The sequence below is a fragment of the Archocentrus centrarchus genome, chromosome 6 (genome assembly GCF_007364275.1).
Source record: "Archocentrus centrarchus isolate MPI-CPG fArcCen1 chromosome 6, fArcCen1, whole genome shotgun sequence".
Taxonomy (NCBI): Eukaryota; Metazoa; Chordata; class Actinopteri; order Cichliformes; family Cichlidae; genus Archocentrus; species Archocentrus centrarchus.
The window spans coordinates 13,290,985-13,317,712 of NC_044351.1; the positions used below are offsets into that span (position 1 = coordinate 13,290,985).

At 39.7% G+C, this 26,728-nt stretch overlaps 2 long non-coding RNA genes across 3 annotated transcripts in view; one reads left to right on the plus strand and one right to left on the minus strand.

Annotated features, from left to right (window-relative positions):
- The first annotated feature begins 5,894 nt into the window (after positions 1 to 5,894).
- The window catches only part of LOC115781346 (uncharacterized), a 40,123-nt gene continuing 19,289 nt past the window's right edge, over positions 5,895 to 26,728 (plus strand). For both annotated transcript variants that reach the window (XR_004020074.1, XR_004020075.1), the window contains exon 1: positions 5,895 to 6,167. This is a non-coding gene — a long non-coding RNA (uncharacterized LOC115781346). The remainder of the gene's footprint in view (positions 6,168 to 26,728) is intronic.
- LOC115781345 (uncharacterized) lies at positions 21,956 to 26,499 on the minus strand. The gene is made up of 2 exons (XR_004020073.1): positions 26,215 to 26,499; positions 21,956 to 22,359 (listed from the first exon to the last, which is right to left on the minus strand). It is a non-coding gene; the product is annotated as an uncharacterized LOC115781345 (long non-coding RNA).

Here is a 26,728-nt window from a genome sequence, read left to right on the forward strand (position 1 = left end):
GGGCTCAAGACTATTGGACAGAACTGTGTAGATGAACTTGCAAGTATTTCAGCACTTTTAAAAAAAAAAAATGGGAATTTTCCACTTTTGTGTATTGAAAAATATCTCCGTCCAAATGAAAACAGGAAAAAAAAAAATGCCAAGAGCATGCCAGTGCAACGGGTGGCAATATAACCCTACTGTTTAATCAGAAGCCTGAGAGTGGGGGGTGGGGCAGGGTTATTGGGTGAACAAAGATGGTGCGTAGAGGAAGAAATGAATCTTTGGACAGACAGCGGCAGCGGGATCTGCCCTGTGAAAGTGTCTTTGTTGAATGTAGCAGTGACATCTGAAGCTCACTCTAAAACCTCCGCATTTTAAATGGAGGTACAGTAACTATGAGTGTAAGTGTAAGCATACAAAAGACTTGCAACTAGTAAGATTAACAGCAACAGTATTTTTTTCTGTCTGCCACTGCTGAAAATTGGCTCATGCAGACAGTAACATAAAGGTGAACAACTTTGACATTGCAAGAAGCAAAATCTTTATCTTCCTTGTTCACATATAAACACAGAAATGGAAATTCTTCACCCCGGAGAAATTTTTCAGAAGCTCCATTTTCGGTTACCTAAAATGTTGTTAATGCATGGACGAAAGGCCAAAACACAGAAAAAAACTGTCCATGTACATAGAGTTGTAGAGTTGATTTGCTACTACACCAGAATTCATCATTCGCTATTCCAAAGATACTCGTGCCACCAGAACGACCCTTGCCTCACATAGCTCCATTTCTATTGGCATGAAAGTGGTGAGCAACTCTAAGCAAATGCAACTCTAAGCAAATGGACTTCCATCCAGAACACTGTGACTGAGCTATTTCTCAGTGGGAAAAAAAAAACTTAGCAGCATTCTGTAAACTCCCACAGGGTATTCTGCTGAAGTCAGATATAGTCCTTTTATTGTTTAGGGAGCAGATATTGTAAAATAGGATGAATGGGAGAGCTGGTCAGATGGGGTTTGTTTTTAACCCAGCACCTTTTGGCATACCCATCTTGTACTTCTGCTTCTGGCAAACAATGCCTATTACCTTCCTCTCCCCAGCCACTGGCTTCCCTCCAGACTGGAGGCTTCGTCCATTCAGCAAACCGAAGTCGTTCAGCTTTTTCCAGCAGTTCATCATGCAGGTCGGTTGTTGGTGTGTTGTTGCACTCTCTGGTGATGCTAGACACAAACACCAGACGCTCGGCCAGTGTTGATGTGAAATGTCATTAGATTAGTGCTATTTCATCCTCTTGTGCTAGACCAAGGGCAGACAAGAAGCTACATTGGCTCAGTATACTTGTTGAGGTGCAAACTGATATACACTGTCACTAGGTAGTTAGCTTGGTAACCTTAGTCACTATGTCTGTAAGATCATTTATTACATCAACCACCGATGGGTGGAGGGAGGTTATGTTTTTGGTTGCATTGGTCTGTATGTCTGTCTGTTAGCAGAATAATTTTGAATACTATTAATGGATTTTAATGAAAATTTATAACTAACAATGTTACAAATGACATTATTTATCAGACTGAAATTGTTTCTTTTCCCCGTTACTTCATACGTCCATCTTTTTTTTATGACAGACTCAATTCTCTTGGGCACGGAGGATACCAGTGCTGAACTGGAATTCATTCATTGTTTTTTCGGCTGTTCTTTTCTAGAGACGCTATGTTGCTTTACCTTTCTCTTTAAAATACTCCCAAGATGTTATATTAGATTTAAGACACATGATATACTTAGCCAGGTCACAAATTTCACTTTTTACTTCTTTATAAAAGCTTCTGTAAGTTTGGGAGTCTGCTTTGGATCGGAATCATGCTGGAATATTTCTCTTCTGTCAAGCTTCTAGAGACTGGGAGTCATCTTTTCCACCAGCACTTCGGTATATCCAAAAGCATTCACGGTGCCCTCTATAAACACCCCAACACTTTTTGCACTCGTGCAGCCAAATATCACACCGTGCAACACTGTTGCTGTTGGGACTTTCACTTTGGTAGTCCGGGATAGGTTCACACAAAAAATATTGATTTCATTTGAACTTTTTCTCACTGAAAGAATATACTTCTAATATTCACCATACTGTCCACAGACGATGGTGTTACAGTAGGTAATGTCTTTAATGTAATGTAGCTTTTCAGAGCTAGATTGCATAAGTCAAAGGCAAAGTCACCATACCCACACACACACACACACACAACAACCTCAAAGGTATTTCTGAAAGAAAATCCTACAAATGTCTAATGGGATCAAGTGTTCAGTTGGTGGGGTTTTATATCCAAAAGAAGAGATCATCTTCAGAGAGACATAGCGTGAACTGCAACTTGACTAGATGGCATAAAACAATTTTTAACCTTGAATTCTAGTTTTAACAGCATGTTTAAAACTAGGCTGCTGATATGTAATATTCTCGAGAGATGAATGCAGTTTGTTGGAGCTCGATTTTTACTTCAATACTGCAGTACAAGCAATGCTTCATAATTGAAGTAGTCAATATTTCAGAGTGTCATTAAGTCAAAGGCACTGATAGCATGAGTGCCACTGGCTGTGACACCTGAGTACTAGCTGGAAGTAGAGTCTCATGAAAACTGAGCTGCAAATTTTGAAAAAATCTACTATCTATTATTAGATATACGTAGTATACCTATTATTAGATATACTATTAGATATACTGCATATAAGTATCTAAACTATCTAAATATAACACATAAAACATTCACACACAGTATGATGTAGCAGGTCTGAAAACTGTAAGTTAAAAAATTGGCATGCCATATGTAAAACATGTAAATTTTTAATACACTGGTGCTGTTTATGAAAAAGCCGTGGGAAAGGTAGTGGCAGGTCCACCCAACATATGACCGTGAACTGAACTAATTGAAGATTATGGTGGGGAGTATGCCATGCCTCTGCCAGAAGATAATCCCTCATCAGCTGCTGTCTGGACTCAGAATGAGGAGTGCATTTCATGCAGGGGCTCCCCCTGTGGAGCTGCAGAAACTGAGAGGCAGCCTGTTTAATTACTAGCTCCACTACAAGCTGGTGGAACACTGAGACTGGGGTGGAACAGCGAACTAAGGTTCTGGGAGTCCTACGGTGCGGGGGGTGGGTAAGGGAATGCCTAACCCCCTGACTGTGGAAAACACGAACAATGAGATTTTGTTTAGACTGAAGGCTCTCCAGCTTTGCCTCAGTTGCCATTGTTCCCAGACTTTTTCTTCAGCCCTTGCAGGTTACAAATCCAGACGCATATTGAGTCATTCATGAATCTGTCAATGACAGGGTGAAGCCCATGTATGGAACCCTGCTGGGAATTTAATGAACATGTTTTCCTTCAGAAGTACCTCTGAAAGTTAACAGCACAAGCACAAGAGAGAATGGGAGAAAGCTAATGACAGCCAAGAAATGTGAAATCTGATGCCAGTTTAGCTTTACAGTCTTTTGGATTTCATGCAGCATTTTACTAGATGTATTGTTTGTAATGTTGGTCGTCTGAGCACTGAAACACAACAGAAATTCCGTTTAAGTCATTCATAGGCAATTCTAGTTAATGCATGATTTATATAGTTACATTTTCTCAGTCCAAAGCAAATGAACTCCTCTGCTACAAACATATATAAAGCAGAAATGATGTCCAGACACCAGTGAGAATTGGCTCTTTGTGTAAAGCAGCCTTGTCCAACTTCAGCAAAACACTCTGTTTACAAAGAAGCATTGCTTAGCAAACTGTGAGCCTCGAGAGCCTCCGAGGTCAAGCATCTCAGCAGAATCACAGGCAACCTCAAGGATTTACCCCCATAGTGGCAATTCACACACCCCTGGATGACGGTTAATGCTTTTAAAAGCAATGAGACAAGACATAATCCTTAATCAAAATATCTATTGCTTTTGTATACGTGAGCCGGTTGTGCTAGGACTCTTGATCACACAGAAGAGGATACAGATAAACAAGGACAATGATGCCCACTCACAAAATAAAGCTAAATTCAAAATGTGGTAGTAATCTGCTGATCCAGTGGGTAATGGGTGATTCATCACATGGCAGAACAGACGTCTCTCCTAAACAGTTTAATATCATTTGATTTGACAAGCAGAGTCATAGTTGTGTCTTTGTCATTGCATTTGTTTCTGGAAGAGCCAGACGAGTAACTGTGGAGGCAAAACCACGGCGTTTTCAGCAACTGCTCTGAAGAGCAACAAATGGGTTCAGCAACCTTACAGAATCAATATTGTAACCACCTGGTGTAATCGATATTGTGTTGTAGAGCTCATTCACAATTTTTCTTGATGAAAGTGTGATTTTAACCACACGTTTTTGTATTTTTTTTCTAATAATTTTTTCGTGTTTGACACGGCAGATCTGAGGTCACAGATAAATGCTTAATGTTCAGGTTTTTCTGAATTTAAAAAAGTCACAGTTAAGACAATTCTTTAACATTTTTAGGCGCAGCAAAGGCAAAAGTACACAAACTTTGACACAACTAGGGATTAACGCCACACAAAAGGTGCCTCACTTTCTCTGTAGAAACAGTCAGAAATCCCTGATATTTCACAACATTTCCTTCGGCACATGCACTCACGGTGCCTAACTCTTGCCCTGAGCACACAGCTCTGTGAACCCAATAACCTCATCCAGTAATCCTTACTACCTTAACTGCAGTTATGTTGTCACATGAACTGCAGAGCTTGAAAAGCTGTGCATGCACAATCTGGAGAGGACACGTCACAAACAAAAGCCACACTCATGCACAGCTAATCTCATTACCCGTGTCTCTATGCAGTATGGGGTCAACAGGGTTGCCCTGCTTGTGCCAGCGCACTGCGCCAGGATCAAAACGATCATTAAAGTCACCTCTGTGTGAAAGGTGGTGTTTGTTTGCTATCAAGAGATCTAAGTGGGCCTGGCTTCAGTGCAAAGCATGTTGCTGGGCAAAAGTTGTTTATGAGCCCCGGATGAAAAGTCAGAGCAGCCCGTGTTTACTGTCTGTCAAGTCTGGTATTTCAGAGCTTTTCGTGCAACAGGTGCAACTTAAGATACTGTGAGAGTGAGCTATTCTGAGTGATAGCTCAAATCACCATTCAAAGGACTGCAGAGTGAGTTACTGACTGCTCAAGTGCACGCTTCAAGAAGCATGCTAAGTGCTTGACTCATGGCAAATGGTAACCTGGTCCCAAAATCTCTGCGGAACTTGGAGCACAAATAAGAAAATATGACCAAAAAATGATCTATTTAATGGAAAGCAGCTCAGCACAAGATCACCAATGTGTGGCTATTTTAAAGAATGAGTTAATTATAATCTTAATAAGTGAAATAGCAGTGTATCCCGGTGGAAATTAGAAAGTATAGTGATCTAAATAAAGTTGCTATTGTAATAATTGTCTTTGCTTTGAATCGATATGACTGAATATCAGTGGCGATAATCACAGGGAAGAGTCCAATACTCTTCTACTGCTCTTTTACACAAGCACCCATCATTTTAATAGGGCACTTCTAGAGCAAACTCCACAAAACTACAGCAGCTGAATGTCAAGGACATTTTTAGTCCCAGGAACTAAAATATTATCGGTCGCTCCGTGCGTGCACCAGCGCTTCATAATATAAACCTCAAACTCTGCATGCAGTGTTCCAGCAGGAAAGGCACCGCAGCCACATACACATCAGGACCTGAAGTATCCGCAGAGCAATGATCAGAAAACCAAAACGAAACCAAATAAATATTTTGTTTCCCATAAAACTCTAGTCAAACCCTGTTAGCAGCAATAACTTGCAGAACAGCCTTTACGCACAGTAAACTGATTCAGAATCGCCATGAAGCCTTGTGTGGAGATATTGGGGACAGCCCGCGCAGCGGATGAAACAGATGAAAAGCTTTCTCTGGGACGCGCATAATCCTGTCCTCACGAAAGCCGTCAGACCACCACGTAGATTATAACTCGGCGGATCATCACTTTTCCCCCCCCTCCCAGGTTGTTTGTATTTAACCAAACGCAGACAGTGACAGTCTTAAGTTCCCCTCAGAACCAAAACAGCACACAGCAGCTGCAGCAGCCGGACTGAACACCTTAACATGTCGTTGTTTCTCGGTTTCCACTCGTGCCTGTTGCGCTGTGGACTCGAGACATTTGCAGCACATGGTGCGCTGTTACGGTGAGTCGCCAGCAACTTTTCTTTGTTCCACAGCACGCATTTAACAGTGTGACTTCATCTGGAAATGGACACAAAAAAAAAATAATAATAATTTGACGTTTTGTATCCATGGGAGCTACCACAGAGAAAAATAAAATAAAATAATATCATTGGAATATTTATAGCGTGACTTGTAAAAGACTCTTCGTGTAAAGCAGAGACACGATAAAGGTGGTTTTTATGGTGTCGGAACTCCTGTGTGGCGCTGATAACTGTTGGATGATCGCATTTAGTGGCAGGTTTTATTTTACTATGGATTACGTGGGATTTTTTTAAGTTTCACACTAGCATTTTCAACTAGATTTTTGAGTGCTGCTGTGGTATAAAGTTTACTTCTGTTGTGGCTGTTTTTTTTTGTTGTTTTTTTTTATTTCCTCTATTTGTGCACTGGCGCCCATTGTTAGGTGTCATGTGGTTTCAAGTTCACTGTCATGGGAAAGAGGGAATAAAATCACTAGCTTTACTGGTTTCTGCACAATAATACTAATATTAATAATAATAAACCTCCATATAGCTAGTTTTTTTACTTGGAGATAATATGAAGAGAGATATAGAAATGTCAAGTGAACAGAAAATTATTTCAGTGTTTTATTTCAAAATGCATTTTATTTAATGAATATGGAAGCCAGCTGAAGATGAAGCTGCAAAAGTTTAAACTCCATTAAAGAGTTTTGTAAAAGATCAAATGCAATTTACTGGATTTTAAGAAGATTAACAAGTAAAAATAAAAACAAAAAAAAAAAAACTCGTGCCTAACATAGTTCCTGCAAATTTGAAGTAGGTCATGTATGTTTACAAGGAGTCACAAGTTTAAAAAAAAAAACATGAGTTGTTGAGTGAAATGCTGTAGCTTTGTCTTCGGCTTGAACTGTCCCACATCAGACGTAGCTTAATGCAGCTTGTGACCTCTTTATGAAGCTGCAAAAAAATATGTGATGTAATGTGATGTGCGAATAATAGCCTGTCACTAATGCTTGTGCATAACCAGACTGCTGGATTTTTACAGTGTCTGTGGAGTACAGAAACAGCTGAAAGCTAATGATAACATCTTTTATATCTTAAATGGGAAGCGCTGTTTTCCTCTTTTATTTACAGTTGTAGAACGGCAACATCTGGAGCAACAATTAGAACGGCTGGGGATTGAAATAAATTCCTGCTTGGTGTCACACCCTTGTATAGAGACCTCATTGCCATTTTTCTGCCACTGTGTCACTCATAGATTTGTTACAATTTTATGTTTGTCATTTGGCTGATCCTCAGTGGAGTTGTCTGATTAATGGCCTCATATCTGTTGCATATCTGCCCACATTTTGCATGAGTCAGCAATAACACAGCACTGCTTATTCTCATTTTCAATCTCCGTACCACTGTCCGAATGCATTCAGGTCACTGGTGAGATGTTTATGCGTATTCATTTCATTGCAGCAGCTATTAAAGATTTCTGATCAGGAGAGCAAGCCTGACCTGGAGTCTGTGCAGGGTCACAAAAATATGGCAGTGCAGATATGATTTAGTCTCAAAGTAAAATAACTAATAAGGTGGCAACTTTAAATATTTCTGTTTGGTTCTATTCATTATTGATCATTGTCTTTATTTGATATCTGCTGCATATCACAGATTTTTTTTTTTTTTTTTACAAAACAGATTCTTAAATATCATTATTAGCAGCATAATGCATTAAAGGCTTTTATCTTTTCCATGTAACCAGATGCTTAATGTTTGCTCGGTCTAATTTTGATGTGTAGATATACGCAAAGTTATCTGCACTCTTCCATCATCATCTGACATATTTATTCTTTTTTTTTTTTTTTTTAAATTAAGGGATCTTTTAAGGGATTTAATGCTGTGAAGTACTTATTGAAAGTAGCTAATTAATCTCAGCACAGAAAATTATATTAAACAAATATTAACAAATATGTTTTAGGTTCTTATCCTTGTTGCGCTTCAGCAGACCGTTAACTGCCATCCTGCAGTGGGGAGAAGGAACAGGTGAACACTGTCAGCCAGCTGAGCCAGACAGGCCAATAAACCAGCCTCAGGACACTGCTGACTGATGCAAAACTTGCCTTCAGTTCTCCCTCATTCCTAAACTCTACTGCTACTGCACTGAAAACTAAGAGCGCACTAAAAAGTGCTGTTTCTCCTGTGGTCAGGGTACAAGCTGCAGGACAAAATACAGCAATGCGCAGAAGTTGTGAGTTTCCCCTTATTTCTCTATATTTTTTTTAGGAAAATGGAAATGGGTTCAGCAATTTATTGAAACGTGTAAACATACATGGAAATACAGCATATAAGGAAAAAACAGTGTTTGTACAAGTCAGTATTTGGTATGATCACCTTTATTCTTCAACACAGCCTGAACTCTCTGAGGCATCTTTCTTGTAATTTCTTTAAGCCGTCTTCAGGAATAGTTCTCCAGGCTTCTTGAAGGACATTCAAAGCTCTTCTTTGGATGTTGGCTGCCTTTTGTTCTGTTCTCTGTCAGGATGATCCCACACTGCTTCAGTAATGTTGAGGTATGGGCTCTGGGGAGGCCAATCCATGACTGATAGTGTTGCTTTGTGTGTTTTTGGGGTATGAGGTAGAGTAGGCCATCTACTAATCAAAAGCTCAGTGGTTTGATTCCTGGCTGCTCCAGTCTGCATGCCAAAGTGTCTTTGGGCAATACTGAACCCAAAGTTGCTCTCCGCAGTCTTCATTGGATTGTGAATGTTAGATAGAAAACACTTATATAGAATGGGTGAATGAGGCATGTTGCATAAAGCTCTTTGAGTGCTCAAGTAAAGTAGAAAAGTGCTATATAAGAACCAGTCCATTTACCTTTTTACTATCCAGGTATGCTTTTACTGCATTGGCAGTGTGTTTAGGATCACTGTCATGCTGAAAAATGAAGTCACTGCTAATCAGACACTTTCCAGATGGTACGGATTGTGGCTCAAATTCAGACGGTACTTTTCTGTGTTCATAATTCCATCGATTTTGACAAGATCCCCAACACCACTGGCTGAAATCCAGCCTCAAACCATGACAGAGCCTCCACTGTGGTTTACAGATGGCTGTAGACACTCACTGTTGTACTGCACTCTTGACCTATTGATGTCAATTTGAACCAAAACTTTCAAATTTGGTTTCATCACTCCATAAAGACGTGTAGACACTGATTTTTTTTAAGTCCATTTCTTGTGTAATTTGGCATTCCTCAGCCTTTTCTCCATTTCCCTCCATTAAGAATGGCTTCTTCACAGCCACCTGTCCACTGAGACCATTTCCGATGTGGCTTCAAGTGAACATTAGATGGATCTCTCAGATCCCGTGTAAGGTCATTGCTGAATTTTTTTTTCCTATTTAATTACACGACTTTCATATACTATTCATCTGATGTAGATGAATAGCATTGTTGGTGCAAACTTACAATTTTATGCCTGTCAAGCTGTTACCTTTGGCATTTTTTTATAGATTCAGCTTAAGAAATCAGAACAAATTATGTGGATTTGCAACAAGCTGCTAGCAACAAAGTGCCTAAAGATACAATTTAAAATTGGTTCTTTGTTAAGTTGTCTGTTATGTGTAGCCACAACACCGGTTCATCCCTTGAGTTAGGTGCTTTTGATGCTTGAGTGATTCATAGGTCAGTGTTAAGTGACTTAGCAACGAAAAAAACATTCCCCTGAAAATTGTCAGGTACAAGAACTGGACTGAAAATGAGTGAAAAAGCAGCCAATATCAGAAGAAAACCCTCAGGAAGCCTGGAGAACTATTTCTCAAGTCCACATAAAATTGTAAGAAAGTTAAAATATAAAGAAATGAGCAGTGATTCAAGATTTTTGCCCAGTAATGTACAGGATGTGCAAAATGACACTTCAAACTTTAACCTTTTTTTTTTTTTTTTTAATTTGGGATCCATCTGTTTAGTTTTCCCGTTATGTAAAAAAAAATATATATATATTTTTAAAGTGGTGCATGTTTATATGTGTCTGTGTTTGGGACTTGTGAGCAAAGAATCTGTAGTCATAGCTGTGCAGTCATATATATGTGTGCACACACATGTGTTTGTGGTACTGAGTGTGAACACATCCGCCTCCCTCCCCCATCGCTTCCTTGTAAAGTCGACAGCGAGCACCCTAAGTTCATCTAAGGACAGGGAAATGCTTTTCTTTCCAGTATGAATCATTTTGGAAAAATGAGCCTCTGGACTGAATTGCCCCAGCAATTTGGCATGTTTCTCCATTCTGCTTTATTGTCTATTTTGGCTGAACTTGCAGTTCTTCATTTCACTGCCAAAAAAACTTCATGTCCTATAGAACAGGCAAAGCCAGTTTCTGAGTAAACCACAGCCTGTAAGCAAATAAAATAAATCTCTGCAAATTACTGCCATAGTTTCCTGTTTAGCTTTGAATTCTGAGGAATTCAAAGCTGTCCATACTGTAAATGCAGGGTCCCTCCTACAAAAATCTATGGGCTAAATGATACAAAATCATGTTTTATGGTGGTTTTAGAAGTTTAGATTAATACCTTCCTATTTTTAAAAGTCATTTTCTTAGCTCAAGGTATCTGCTCTCGTGCAGTTTGGACAAAACCCCCCCCAAAAAAACTCTGCAGTGCAGCGAAAAAAGAATGGGAGTGGGACTGGGGTGAGGGGAGTAATTTTGCAGTCAGCCAGCCCCCTTATAATTCTGCTGTTCCCCTCATCGTAGGGAGCAGAGATGGAAGAGGGGAGTGGCCTGTGTCAAGACTTGGGTGAACCAATGGTGGGCTGTGGCAGCTGGGATCTCACTACCTATGTCCTCCAGCTCTAGCCTGAATTATGAAGGCTCGGGAATGGCAGCAAGCCTAATTACAATGACTGATTGCCCGTCTGTTGGCATTTCTCAGATGGTGATTGGTGTGTGTGTGTGTGTGTGTGTGTGTGTGTGTGTGTGTGTGTGTGTGTGTGTGTGTGTGTGTGTGTGTGTGTGTGTGTGAGAGATATGAGAGGAAGGAGGAGGGACATTTCTCATTGGCCTTCCCCTTTCTTTCTTTGCATGAGAACAGCTAGAGATTGAGATCTGATTGGTCAGAGAGAAAAAGAGATGTTTCATGATTTGGCGAGTCAACGCTGGTGGGAAGCCAGAGACAGGTGATGTTGCATTGTAGCACGTTCAACCTTTGGCACAAAATTAATAAAAAGCTGTGTGTTACACTATGAAGGACATATAAAAATATTTTTGTGTATTGCCTGAAATCCTGTTTTGGTTTGTTTTTTATATCGATGAGAAACACATTAACTGGTCTCTAATGTGGGAAATATTTGACCTGCTAACTTTTCGCTTTGTAATTTTGCCATTTTCTTCATCCATGCCCTTGGCACTGTAAAATAAAAATTTTTTTAAAAAAGGGAAAGAAGTCTTGAATTGGCCGTTTGTATGTCAGCAGAGCACTCAGAGGTGTGATGTGTGTGTTAAGTGGGAGCTGGTTTGAGTTGGTCTGCCCTGCTTTGTCCACTGCTTTGGCTTTTATTCCTCCAGTAATGAATTGTGGAAGCCTTGGCTTCATCTGGAGTGTCTCATAGCAACTGAAAAGAGAGAGGGAGAGCTGAAAAGGCCACAGGAGATCATGTGTTTCTTTCAAAAGGGCAAGACCATCATTTGGGCATTTTTACAAAGAGGCAAAATTCAACTGGACATTTGTCTCATCCTTATGTGGCATTATTTGTTTCCTTTATTTCAAATGGCAATATTTTAGAGCCTGGAATAGTAATAAGTGTTGTCCTATGTGTTTATATTTTGATTATGTGATGACTTTTTTTAATGTATATTGTTAGTATTTTGTGACTGTCAGGGCTCTCCGTGAACATAATGCAATAGTGGAGTGAACTGATGAGACTGTATGAATAAACATTAAAAAGGAAAATGGACTGAGACAGCCCCAGTGTAGTGACAAAGACCATCCTGTAAACAATGTAGAGCTGTAAATTTTACATTAGTAATAATTATATTCACTGTTGATCGACATGAAGGTAATTTTTCAATTGACTGTTTGATAATTTTGTTTGCAGAATCACACTGAATAGAAACATTTACTCTCTAATCTTCATGGAGTTGATTGTAAAGTAAAGTAAATTATTTCTTTACAAAGGAACTACTTACAGTTATGAACTTACAGTATATAATTTGTTATGTAATGATTGAAAGTTTCCTGTCTGTCATACTTTGATACCAAAACCCACCTGCCACAGTCCGTCTCTGTCCCGACAGCTTTGCAGACCTGTGAATATATCAAAGGTGACTTTTTTACATCTATTAGACTCCAATAGATAAATGTGAAAATGTGTTGCATCAGCCAGGGTTGAAGCCTGGCCATGTTTGCCCTGTGACCCAGACACTACCTGTCTGCTGCTATGGTTACAGGGACAGAACAGGTTTAGTGGCCTGACTCCAGGGATTACTTTCCCTGGTCTTAACAATCAGGCCTGTGCCCAAGTGACTGCAAAATGGACTAGACTGCACCCTAAAAGTTAAGGGAGCACTGCAGTGTGCCCTAGTGGCCTTTAAAACTGTCCTAAGTGCTGTGCAAAGGATTAGACCTTTGCAACGTAATTGTTTTGGTGTCAGTGATTGTCCCTTTGCGATCACGTTCACTCATAGTGATTATTGAGTTCACGACACTCACTAGATATAGCTCTTAAGTGCTTGAGTTAAATACACAGGTTTAGTCAGTTTTCTTTGTCTTTCACGGTCATTTTAAAAAAACATACTGACATACTTCTTTAATGCTGTTTACGCAATAGAGCACGATAATGAAGAAAAAAGCAGGAGCCCAGAAAACAATCATATTTTTTTTATATATATATCAGGTGAACACAACGACTTGAACATCAGTAAAATAAAAAAATAGGATTGTAAAAACTTGTATGTGATACATACTAGTTTCTGGCTGACCAGATTTGTGTTGACATTTCACTGACTTTATATGATTTAGGGATCGAACACTTGGGTTACATACCCCACGTGTCTGTGGAAGTAGCACTAAAGGTCACTGTACACTGGCCGTGGAATTTTAGCGACTTAGCAAAATCACAGAAGCTTCTCTCATTTATTCCAGTGACTTGCAGTCTTACAGGTGTCCACCAGATGCTGCAGGCAGTCTGCACTGTCCCTTGCATGTTATGCAGTGGAGCTGTAATGTCCACTTTGGAGCAAAGATTGGAACTGTTTCCATGGTATTAGGATTAAATGTTATGTAGCTGTGCATCATAGAAAATCGGTCCCATTTTAAGCTATTAAGTATCTTTGATGATGCATCTGTTATAGAAAGTAGACTCAGGGCAGTGTCATTAAAGATGTGCCTTAATTCAAGTTTTTGGGGAGATGATGAAAGAAGATGTTTGATATAAAGCATTATATTGCAGTTATTAACCACTGTTTTGAAGTCAGCAGCTTTTAAATTACAGCCACGCACGCACCAAGAGCAGTAAGAGATTTCTGCAAGAGTATTCAGTACTAATGTAATTAAAGAGTGCAAAGCTAAGAACTGCAAATACAGTAAGTGAAAACTTCAGTTTTCTGGCAGTATAGTATGTAGCTTATGTGGCTCCGCTCGAGTAAGAATGAAGCAGGGTTGTATCACATGTTAGGCAGAGCAACTTCACAGTTAACTTGAGGAACAAAGCCAGCCCTGCTACAAGGCATGCTGGGAAGTTTGGCTCCCGGTGAAAGTACCTGCCAGTGTCCAGAGAGTGGCTCTGAAAATCTTTGCAGGGGCTGAAAATGAAGTTTGAAAGTAGAAGTAAGTGAAGCAACAATGCACAGGCTTTTCACAGCTGCAAACTCGGCCGTCTCTTAAAGAGACACGGACGTGGAAATTGGAAATGTGAAATGCACCGTAAAACGGGTCGTTTTTGCAGTTGCGGCTTTTAGGACAGTTCATATATGTAATGTCAGTATTCACAATAACAGAAATTGTCAATTTAAATTGCTCACCTGTAACTTGCTATGACCATGTTTGTTGTGTTAAAATGTTCCAGCACTGAATTAGAAAGCAAAGTATTGCAACTTGATTTTAATATTAGGGAACTGAATTAATGAAGCTAAAGTTGTGTATGACTGTGAGAAGCACGTAGCAGTGTAATTTTTTTGTTTCAGTTTATCAAGAAATGAGTTGGCAAAGAGAAGCCCCCAGTGCCACTCAAGGGCACTACAACAAGTATGGCTTATGACTGAATTTAATATTTTGCTATCAGGAAAATGATTTTAACATCATCTGCAGTGCTGGTCTTAGAACAGTTTACACTGAGTACTTTAAATTCATAAAGTGCTTTTTTTTATTCTTAGAAGTAATAAATCCCCCGTCTTATACTATGTGATATTAAATTTTGGATGTTCTTATTAAGCTCGTGTCAGCCTGACGCAGATTATTCTCATTAGCTCCACACACAGAGCACTCAGTGTGTGTATATGTCACTTTGGTCTGCATTTTTACATATTTACAACAAACTTAACTGCTATGAGTAATTAGGAGTAGTGAACTACATGTCATTAAACTGACATTACATTAGTAGTTTTAGCTAAATTTTGCAGTAGTAGTAGTAGTTGCACAGGTACACTCAAATTTGCAGTTAAATAAAAGCAGTAACTATCTTTTTTTTTTTTAACATTACTACACTTTCCAATGAATACTGGTGTATTTTATTTTGTGGTTTATGTAAGGTCAAGTGGGCACGTCATGTTTCCTGTCATGAGTATTTTTGTATTCAATATTATTATGATTTTGATTCATATGTACCTTGTCAATTGGATCTGTTTTTACAAAGTAGCTAAAATAACTTTCTTTTGATTGAAAATTTTACTGTTATATTCTTTCCCAAAAAGTGGCATCCTGCTGTAATCTTTGTTGCTGTTGATGGTTTTACTGGTCATATTCCTGATCAGATCTGAATGGACAAGGATGGATTTGAGAAATTAACGGGCCTAAACAACAGTGCTGGGCGTCACTGCCGAGCGGCTGTCTCAATAGCGGTGAGCAGAGGTGGTCAGCTTTGTAGCGAAGCACCCGAAGCTAAGCAGTGGTACGCAGTCTGGAGGGTCTTGAGCCATCATTTCATGCTCCCCATTTTGCTTTTGCACATTGTGCTGTTCAGGGTCCAGACTGTATACCCCTCCTACCCTGGGCGCCCCACTATTGTGAGAGTAAGCTCTCTTGAAAATCCTTCAAGAGTTTTGAGTGCAGGCAAATCATCATTATTTGCATTGTCTGTAAGATTTAACAGGTCAGCTGAGACAGCCACATATTGAACACCCTCGTGTTTCTCTCTTCACCAGCATCTTCATCATCCTCGTCTTTGTGTCACAGTCTTGATTTCTGATTGTTTTTCCAGATTTCCTGTCTCTTGATGCACTGAAGTACAGTAAATTAGTTCTTTCTTTCAATAACAAAAAAAAAATCATCAGATCTGATGGATCCAGCAGATCATGTACTGATCGCAGTAATAAATGCACTTATATTTATTCTTGTCTAGTTAAATAATCTCATGTTTCAGGTTTCAGCTTATAATAACACACAGTTTGTTTAATCTATCATGACTATATACCCTTGGTTTTATCTGCTGCTGCCCATTTCCCTTTCTAGAAGAGGGTTATGCTTTTCCTGTTGGTGCCAGAGGTAAAATGGCTGGACAATGAGGCAGAAGAACTGGTAACAAATACAACTTTACTTTGTATTTGTTACCATTTGAACCTGACATGAAAACAGAGTCAGGTACAGTATAAGATAGCAACTTGGTGCATTACACAAGATAGAATAGAATATTTTTCATGCAATGAAAACATTTCCAAAATGACTCATATGGTAATCTTTTTTTTCACATGTACCACGAGGCTGCTATAGTCCAAAAGAAGACATTAACTAACCAAGTCCTTGTTTTCTGTTGTCAGATCAGTCTTAAAGGGTTCACAATATCCAAATATCCCTCAGCATTACAAATGCAACATGTTAACTGTAAGGATAGTTGTGTGGACATTGCCATGAAATGTAAAAGTAGTCCACTAAGTTTCCAGTTCCCCGGATACAAGGAGTTAAGATTCTTGTGTTTGCTCTTGTAGCCATCAACCTGCCATTTAGTATGTTTTGCTCATACCTGATGCTTTTTTAAACTTAGCAGAAGCAGATTTATTAATGAAATAAAACTGCTAAATGAGCAGCAGCCTAGTCCACCTGTCTGACTGGACAGACTGGATCTTTTCACCAGCCAGACGCTGTGCTTGTTGTCTTATTTATGAAGAGCTTTTTTTTCATTATCGGAGGAACGACAGAAACGAAGGTGATGACTTTTTCATATTTTAAAAGCATAATTGACATAACTCGTGAATTTGAGATTAAATAGAGAAGAAGATTTGATTAAAAAAAACAACAACAACATAATGCACCAGTTTAGCTCTTGGGAATGCAGTGTAATCTTGAAAAAATGTTTCCTATTGTTAACTTAAGACCCTTCTGTCAAAGACAGGCATGCGTTCATATTTCTCTGCTTCTCCATTCTGATTAGGGGCAGAAATACCTTTGTTGGCATCTAGGGTAGCAACAGGGGATCAGATAGAGGAGAAGGGGGTAAGTGCTAGGCTTTCATTCCTGGCCTTCTGGCAGGCAGACTGCAGGCAGGCAGGCAGAGCAGTTAGGCCAAAGCCAAGACGAAACTCAGACAAAAACACCTGATCACTTTAATTAGCCTAAGCCCGTGGTTCTCAGACTTTTTCTGGCATGCCTCGCTTAGAAGCCAAAAAAGTTTACACCTCACATCCAATTTTTATCAGTCATTACCAGTAAAAAGGGATCCGATTTGTAATTTAAAGACATAATGGTCAGAGCAATAGCATCGGCAAACTCTTGTTTGTTTAGTTTCCCCATTACTCATAGTGATTCAGCTTCTTTTCACTCCATATTTTTGTTCCACAGTCCATTTATTTCAGTTTGAGTTGGCAAAGTCTGTCCCAGGGAGACGCATAGACTGTATACAAAAAATGGACTGCGATGCCACCCATTGGTCCGTGTTTTGTCTGTTGCTGTTTTAGTATTTTGAAACCAGACATGAGAAGTAAGAGGACTGAGGCAGAAAATGGCTTGTAAATCAGAAGGAAGGCCTGCCTTAAAGTACGCCTTGTTTTACTGTCTGTCTCAACCCCTGTTTACAAAATGAAAGTGTTGTTTTTTGTTGTCTTTTTAAAACTAGTCTTTGAGACTATTAACTCCTCAGAAGCGTCTTTAGGAGGTCCTAAATCAAGTGATCAGAGGAAGGAAGCGAGCTTCATTCGGTAAAAATAAAAATGCATTTCCTGTGTGATTAAAAGCTCTATTTGTGTCAGATCACATTTGGTCACTAATTCAGAAATCACCATGAGACAGAGGCAAAATTTCAGCCTTATAGCCAAGATAAGTTGATTATGTAGATAAATTGTGAAATTGTGAAATTCTTCTTCTACTAAGAAGAAGAAGAATAAAAAAGAAGGTGATCCTAAACTTGTGTGTTTACTCAGATAAACTATGTAAGTTAACTACTGCTAGATTGCCCAGGCTTATGAGGTTAATGACACCAAGACAATGCGTATATTATAATCTGATATTTGCTTTACCTTAAGCACCTTTTTCATGTACACGACCACCAGTGTCAAAAGCTCCAAGAGCATACCTTACATTAAAAAGCAACACAAACCTGTTATGGTTTGGGAAACCTTCTTATGCTCTTTTGTTAACAAGCTTACTATCATCACTAGTTAGCTGACATTAACTCATTAGTGATCAAGCATGTTAGTTAAAAAAAAATCCCTAGGCAGAATTCTTTTTTTTTAGCAAGTGCTGCATTTCTACCTTACACTTGTTTTATATCCAGATATTAGCAACTCTCAGCAAACTGATCAACAGCTTTAGCTGTGAAGGGGTTAAAGGGTCTGTCATTATGTGGTGTCTATCTGTCCACTGGTGAAAAGAGCTGGGCCACTTCAGCAGGAAGGGAAGCTGGCTGACTTGAGTGTTGTGATGTGCCGGTCAGGGGAAGGAGTCTACTGAAAGGATATAATGTCTTCTCAGCAGATTAGATGTCAACAGGAGTCACCTCAGCTCTTAGGGGAGAGGTGTCACCAAGATACACATTTCATGCTCCTGTCCAGAGATTGATAAATAACAGTCATGACAAGGTGTTCAAAGCAACAACACTGAGATGACAGGGGCGGTGGAGGCAGAGGAAGAGGTATTTATTTGAGAATGAACTAGAAATTGAACTTGCCAGTCAGTGTCATTTGGACCTTGATTGTTCACGTGAATCGTCGACTTCTTTTTATTGGGTCAAAAGTACAACTGTAGTTACTGTAAGGGATGTTTATGTTGGAACATTTTAACCTGTTAGGAACATGTGATAGTTGGCATTAAAAAAAGTAGGTTAAGCTTTTCTAAGCTCATAATCCTTGGTATCAGATAAGTTTCGCATGCTTTCCTGTACTTGTCTTAGCTCCTTGGCACAATGTGTGACAGTGTTTTTCAAAGCCAGTTGAAAGAAAAATCAAAGATTATATGTATGTAATACTTGACCTTTGGCCACTTGCTAGTCAGTTGATGGCCTCTCTTCGATTCCATTATTGAGTTACAAGTCTCTGTATCCTCTTAGCAAGGCTTGTGGCCCCTCCTCACCGGGTACGAACCTGGCAGGACCAGGACAGCTTGGTCCTTCTTTTCCGTGCCCCATCCCCCACCAGACATAGTGATGGCACTCAGTGCCAGAGACACCCCTCCCACCCCTCTCTTCCCTTCACCACCACTCTTCTCTCCTCTCCACCCTCCCTTCTCTCTCTGCCGCAGGCAGACCCAGGCATGGGATCTCCATCTGTGCACAAAGGAGCCTCCTCTATCTGCATACGCTGCACATAAAAGGGCCTTTTGTCATGAGCTCTGCACACATGACCGTCCGCCTTTCACCCCGCTGGAAAAAAAAAAATCACTCTCTCCAGCAATCCAACCCCACCCCCAACACCAGACTCAACCCCGTCCCCGACCCCCACCCAGTCAGGTTTTCATCTGCAGAGAGAGAGAGAGTGAGACAGATCTGCTCCAAACTTTGTCGAATAGAGACAACCATTAGATGGAGCTGCCTCCATCACTTCTACAGAATCTCTTTTCCTCTTTTTCATTTCCCCTTTATCATGCCTGCCTTCTCTTTTTTTCTAACTTCTGGGGTCTTTGTTTGTGCTCATTGTGAGGCACGAACGTATTGTAGCATCTGCTGTGCTGAAATATGAATGTGCTCCCAGTTTTGCTGTCTCCCTTTCTTTCTGCAGTCTCTGACATTTAAGTGGCATTAGTGGTTGGTTGTGTGCCAGGTTATAAACCCCCCCCCCCCCCCCCCCCCCCATTAGAGAAGCACAGGCTCAATTGACAACAGTCCGAGAGCTGAGGCTTTTCAGTGCCTCTCATTTCAGTGCCTCCTGCCTTTTAACCTCTCAGTCCCACGCTACTCAGCAGAGCCCGAGGTATTTGTAATGTGTAGAGATAATGGCAAAAAATTGTCTGCGCACGTGAGATCCATATCAAGAGATACAAGGTAGGGTTCTCTACCACTGGGAGATAAGTGGGCTGTTCGCCATTTTGGCTACTAAAGATGACACATATTGGTGCTGAGGGATATTGAGTCAGGGTGGGGATGGAGCAAAGACAGAGGCAGGCAAATACACACTGTCAAGTGCACGAGTGTTGCCACAAAAAAAAAAAAAACCCTTTCCTCAGCGTTTTCTTTGAAACACACACGGCCCCGATGCCTTACTCCCAGCCAAACGAGTGTGGATTTTGGAAAGCCCGCTAGCTCATCTTGCTGTCGCTGCACACAAGCCTGTGGCGGAACGGAAGGATAAGATTGACTTCTCCCTCCATAGCCATGTCCTCCGTGTGACCCTCTGCCTCTCTAAGCTGGTGTGAGAGGTCAGGGGCTGTCGTACCGTTGAATACGTGCTGTCGACACCTTTAGCTCGATGATGATAATGGTGATGGGTGGACCAGCACCCCGTCAATGTCAGCACAGTTTAACATAAGGAGAGCATACAGTTTACACAGAGGGACCCTGACTCACAGACTAGCATTGAAATAATTTTGCACACAAGTGTTTACCTATCTAAGTGTCTGTGGTCATGAGGAACAGGGCTGCTTGTTCCCACAAAAGTATTATATAATGAGACATAATGATTATAATGATGATAATGAGCTTCATAAAAATAAACATTGTTTTTATCACACACTTGACATGAAATTTTTAAAAAAAAGTACACAATGCATGACACTTGTAGGCCAAATAGAAAGAACACACACAAAATAAATTGAGCGTATACTAGATACAAACCTGTGTACGGAACACACAAACCAATAAGTTGTCAACACACAGGATTATATTTTCACACAATGTACATGCCCTCAGATGACCAAGCTCATATTTAAAGAAATGTGTTTTTACAGTAGCGAATGGATGTTACTTTTCCTGCTGGCATGTGGTCTGTTTTGTTTGAATAGTGATATGTGTCTCAAACATGTATTATTTTACTCTATGTAAAAAATAATAATTTGCAGGAGTTAAAAGAGCCACTAAATTTGCATGAATAACCCACAGAGTGTAGCATCTGTTTATGCAACTGGCCTATAAATCACTGCTTTTCTCCCACATAGATAAATACCATTCTGTTAATACAGCTTTGCCCAAGTGTGATTTACCTAATCAGTTTTTTTTTTAATCTATGACATCAATATCAGCTCTGTGTCCCCTCTTGATGCCAAAAACAGATATCAAGATAACTAAGCGGTAAATATCTAGAATATTTCCTGCCTCTATTTTTGTCTTTGAGAAACTATTTTGTGACTAAGCTTGCTTTACTGTGGTAACCATAAGAAAGAATTCAGGAACTGAAAGCTCGGTGATCCTGTGTTGGAAAAGGCATCAGAAAAAGCGCATGTATTCTAAAAATGTTTTTAGGTACATGCTTTGCTGTTCACAGCGGAGCAAGGATGCTAGACAGACTGTGTGAGACAACAAAACAGCACGCTGAAAGTGTTTGTTGAGGCAGTGAAACGCTGAGTGCATATGGCTCTGCTGTTGGACTCCTTGCAGCCCCGTGGCACAGAAACAGGCGTTGTGACGTGGCCCCTAAAATGCCAGGGCTCTGCACTCCTGGCTTGGTGATTAGGAAGAACAGGACAAAATGGCCAAGTTTTTTTTTTTTTTTTTTAAAGCAGGAATTAGCAACCCTTGGGAGAAAACTGCAAAAGGAGAGTAGAAGTATTTAAAAACCTTATGCAGATAGTCGACTTTATGTGTCAGTGACTTTTGAAATATGTCCCAGTGCATTATTTAGTGCTGCAGATCAGTATTTTTACACAGTGCAGTTTAACTACCCATTTACCCATTTGCTATATGTCTGATACTTTTGTAATGGCCATAATGACACAGGTACTATACTCAATCAAAAAAAATGTAATATTTTTACACTCAAGTGATTTTATATTCTGCCAGTCATTCGAACCCTGTTTGTCCTTGTTTCTGCTCTAAGGCAGTTTTGTAATATAGCCCAAGCTTAAAATTTGGGCTTTCAAACCTACACAGTATGGTGACCTAATGCCAAGTTGTATTAGTGTTTATATTGGGCTTGTAATATCGCAGTATTAAAATAGTAGCTGAAATAATTAACACATAATAAAATATAAAAAAAGATGTGTGCTGCCCCACATTAGAGTGGAATTCCTAGTTTAATGCCTTTTTTTTTTTTTTTTTGTAGTATGTATCACCTCAGCAGGTTAAGTTTGATAATCCCTGTCTTGGTGGGATCATAGTTTACAACTCAGTATTTTTCTTAGGTAAAAAAAACAGCATTAATTTAGATTATTGAGGCTGTAGTTTGATGTTGATTTCTTGCCTAAGCTGCCCTTGTTCATTGCTGCCTTTTGAAAACGGCCCTGATCCAGGACAATATGTCTGGTTGTTGAAGGGCTGCCAGAAGTAGTTGTTAGTTACAGTTAGGGCGCGTCCCTCATAGGATAGGTTGTCCACTCTGAGGTCTGATATCGAATAGGTCCATAATTTCCAGCTTGTTCCCAGGAGAAGCTCTCCCTTGCTCTTTTCTCTCTGTGTCTCTCTTCCTCCTCTCCTTCTTTCAGAGTCCTGTGAGAAACAGCAAGGTGAGTTAATTCCTGCTTTTGAAAAAGTCTCTTTTTTCCTATTTTCCCGCTGAGATGATTCGACCCATCGTCTGTGTTACAGCCACAAATTCTCTTTTCTTCAGAATATGTGTCCGAATTATTTTGAAACTCGGGATTTATTGCGATACTTTTGAATTGTTCCCATGAAGGCATCAGCTCAAATGCTAGCTGAGCTGATGTGGCACACATGGGGGGGTGGGGGTGGGGGTGGGGGGCAGTGCTGTTTTTGTGTTATCAGTAGAACATTTCGGACAAAGTTGATTGTACTGAAATCGAATAAATTAAAAGTAAATAAATATATAGTTTATTTCTATGAAACTATTTATTAAAAGTGAAGTGTTTTCTAAATATGCCGTATTTCACAGTGTAGTGGGGAAACACTGATACATGAACAACAGCCTGTATTATTTAAATCCAAAGCAGAATCCTAATAGTTTTTATTTTATTTTTTATTAAAGGTTCATCTTAAATAAATGAACTTGTGTCTATGATTTGCTAAGACTGAATTTCAGTTTGTTATTATTTGTATAACGAAGGGCTGCCCAGTGAACAGAAGAGTGATTTCAGGAAAAGTTGTGCAAAGTGTTTTTTTTGTTCTTGTTTGTTTTAAATTTTGGGGGGGGTTTTTTGTTTTGCTTTTTTTCCTTTTAATAAATCATAAATAGCATAATATAAAGCCCTAAATTCCATGCATTATTAAAGATTTGCTAAAGCAAAATTAGTATCTCTGGCAGTTTTGTTTTTTAGGCAGCGCGTTCCTTATTACACTTTGTAATTAAGCTTATATATATGAGAAATATGCATTTAATTCATGTAAATATATAATGTCATTGACAAAATTAATACAAGTTTTAATCTTTTTTTTATTTCTTATAAGAAAATGCTGCCCTCTTATTTCTGTAATAAGAGGGCAGCAGTTTGGGGAAAACTGTCATATTTATATTCAAACTATAATATGCATTATAGTTATTATAATACATGCCACAGTGCATTTTAAGTATTGGTAGATGATGTATTATCAAATAAGTGCTCAGTGAAGAGTTTTTTGCCTGTGAAGGTAACTTGTGGAAAAACTTGAACATGAACTTGACCTTTGGGAACACACTGCTGGAAAAATGTCCCCAGTTCTGATATTTTTTCTTTTTTTAAAAAAATATATTCCCATGGTGTTTTTGAAAATAATATACATGATTTATGTTTCATTATAACTTATTATCGGCTTGCTTTTCCTGGAAGTGTTAGGGTTAGGTAAGCTCAGCACGGCAGCATGCTTTCACGTCTTTATTAATATAAAAGTCGATGTTGAAGGACTTTCTGAACAAACTGCTCCTTTCTTGTCTTTCACAGTCAGCGACATCACAGTTATTTTTTTGTTGCATGAAGAATATGAATACTGCGCATGTCTCATGTCCACCATTTTATTGCACACGCAACCATTTTCTGAACTTCAGTGATACTATTCAACCATTTCTTCAACTTTTCCCAGACAGAAACTGTTCTGTTTTCAGCTGCGTGTGCTGCACCTTGCAGAGATAGCCTTCAATCCCCCGTCTGTGTGTGCATGTGCATAAATGCCAAACAGAGAGAGAGAAAGTGGTGGTCACAGTCGACTGCCTAAGGTGACTGGTGGGGGTCAAAGGTCAGGCCGTGTTAATACGATGTGATGTGCTGCCCTGGGACATCGGTCCCATGAGGGATAACCCCCTAATCAGCATTAGTTAATGTGTTAGTAATCTTTACCTTCTTAAAGCAAACAACAGTGGAGCAGTCAATGAGCTAGCTTGGCCTCCCATGTAACGCTTTTGACCTAGGGGTCATGGCCTTTGTTCCCTCCTCGATGGGGAGTGCCCTCAAAGGTCCCGGGTGTAATAGAGAAGTTGTTTAGACACGTGCAGGGTTTAAGCTAGACCACCTCATAGACCCTTCTCCTGGAGAGTATACTCTTCCCTCACATAGGAGGGATACTTTGTGGTTAGCTTTTATCCCCTTAAATAAGTCCATTAGAATAACCTTGTTTTTATGTGCCACATATCATATCTAAGTGTTGCTGTTGTAGTGGTTGCTGACCAAGCACACAACCATCCCCCACCACCCACCACCCACCACCCCCACTTGCTAATGCCTCCTCGATGTTTGTAAATGCCTAAGTGCAAATATTGTTTCTTTGTGGATTCCCTGCCCAGTGAAATTCCAGGTCACTCCTGCTATTCTCATTGTTTTATTGTTTTATGTAGCACTAGGAAGAAAACTCTGGAAAAACCATTTCTTTAATATGAGCTCATCCAGTCCACATTTGAACTCTATGATAAAACGTTCACCCTAACAAATGCTAACAGATGCCTCTGAAAACACTTTATGTGTTTAATGTTTTCTTCTGAATGCAGTCAGCAGACAGTTTATTCGAGCCTCGATAACCACAGAATAATATGTATTATTTTTAAAGAAGTTTTCTAGATATGCACAGCATTTTTATTGTTATGCCATTTTTGTATTTTAACCACTTAAAGCACATTTTTTTGCTGTACAATCTTGTTACAAAGTCAAAGAAAATTATATTACAAATAAATAAAGAAGCACAGTCATACTTTACAGTTTCTCTCCTACAAATTATTGTCAAATAATGTCAGGCAGAGTCTAGAACATGGCGCCGTCTGCCATTTTGTTTCTCGTTGCAGTATCAATTGGCCTGATCGACTGACGTTGTATCACACAGCTGCAGAAGCAGCCATGCACTCCAGAAGAAAAGCCACGGCTTTTTCCTGCCTTTTTTTTTTTTTTTATTTTAAGTGTTGAAATCAAAGTGCAGCAACACATGTTGCTGTTAAGATTCGTGTGACGTGAATTTAGTTTTTGATCATTTCATCTGAAAAAAAAAAGATGTTAGTGGTAGTAAGAAGGAGGGCAAATAGAAAAGGTGGAAAGGCCACTTCTAGTTCGTGCGTTTCACTGAAACCTTAATTATTTAGTCACTTTAAATAGTCTGAATTTGCTTCTGAAATCTGATAAATTATGACTGTAAAATGAAGACGTGACAGGTAATTGCGAAACGCGACAGAGGTACAATGTAGAGAAACACAGCGGCAAGAGCTGGCAGCAGTCCCAAAAACAAAACTGTATCCTCAAATGAACTTTATGTCATGCAAAGTACAGAATGCACACTAAGCATAAATTCACAGAGTGTGCTTCACTAAAACTAATAACTAATAGTCCATGGAGTTCTAATATGTGCTGATTTTGATGCAGCTTAGTCCCAAAAAAATCTTAACATATACCCGAGACATTGTTATACATTGAAGCCATAATGAAGTCATGGGTTTCTCAATTGGTCAAAATGCATGGCGAGATGTGACGTATAACTGAACCCCTTCTAATAGGATTCTATAGCTCCTGCCAAAGTAGATGACTGAACTGAGCTAGTGTCTCATTTAGGGGAAGGAAAAAAAAGAGAACAAATAAATTGCAAAGCGGCCTTTTCCTGCACTTTGCTAGTGTAAATAATGCCGGCATTTTTCTCTCACTGTCTGCTCATTGTCTTTGGTCATGTGTGTTTTTACTAAAAACCTGTCTAGCAAAGAGGAGTGCAGGGAGAGAACAGTATTTTGTGCAGTCCAGTCTGCGCTGCTGTGAGGAAGAGAGCCGGAGAGGAACGGGGTGGTGGCCGTGCAGTGAAAGCCACCCTCTCAAACTGTGCAGCCTGAAGCAGTAGCAGCCATGTTAAATAAGTCTCCGTGAGCTTGAGCCCCACTAGTATATCAGTGCCCTCCAAAAGCAACAGAAACTTTTCATAGAGTAAAAGTAAGAAAAGTTTAACCCCCACCTTTTTTTCTCTCATTGTCTCTGCTAGGCATGAAGTCCCCTCTTTAATTGTCAGCAGTTTATAAAGCAGAAATGAAATTAGAAAAAAACAAAAACAAAAATAGCTCCTCAGTAATAGATACACTTTATATATCTCCTTCCTCCTTTTCTTCCCTTATAGAGCTCCTAGTTCAAGGCCGAGGGGAAAAAGTTAAAGCCACGAGGTCTGCCTTTGCAGTTTTTAGAACCAGAGCCAAAAGAGGCAGGAAGTTGTTGTACAATAGCGTTACAGTAATCTGCCTCAAATGGAAAAAGCCAAATGCTGATCGCAGAGTGGAGAAGGTGGCAGAACAGACAGAAAGAGAGAGGGAGGGACAGACTGGGAGCGCTAGCGTGTGAGAGCAAAGCATAATCAATACAATCTAAGATGGTGGAAACAGCCCTGCTCTTTAGGTCCCCCCCTTCTAGTTCCCTCCGAGGCTCACTTGCGCTTCATGTAACTCTGTGCGAGAAATTGGTTCAAACGAAATGTGTAG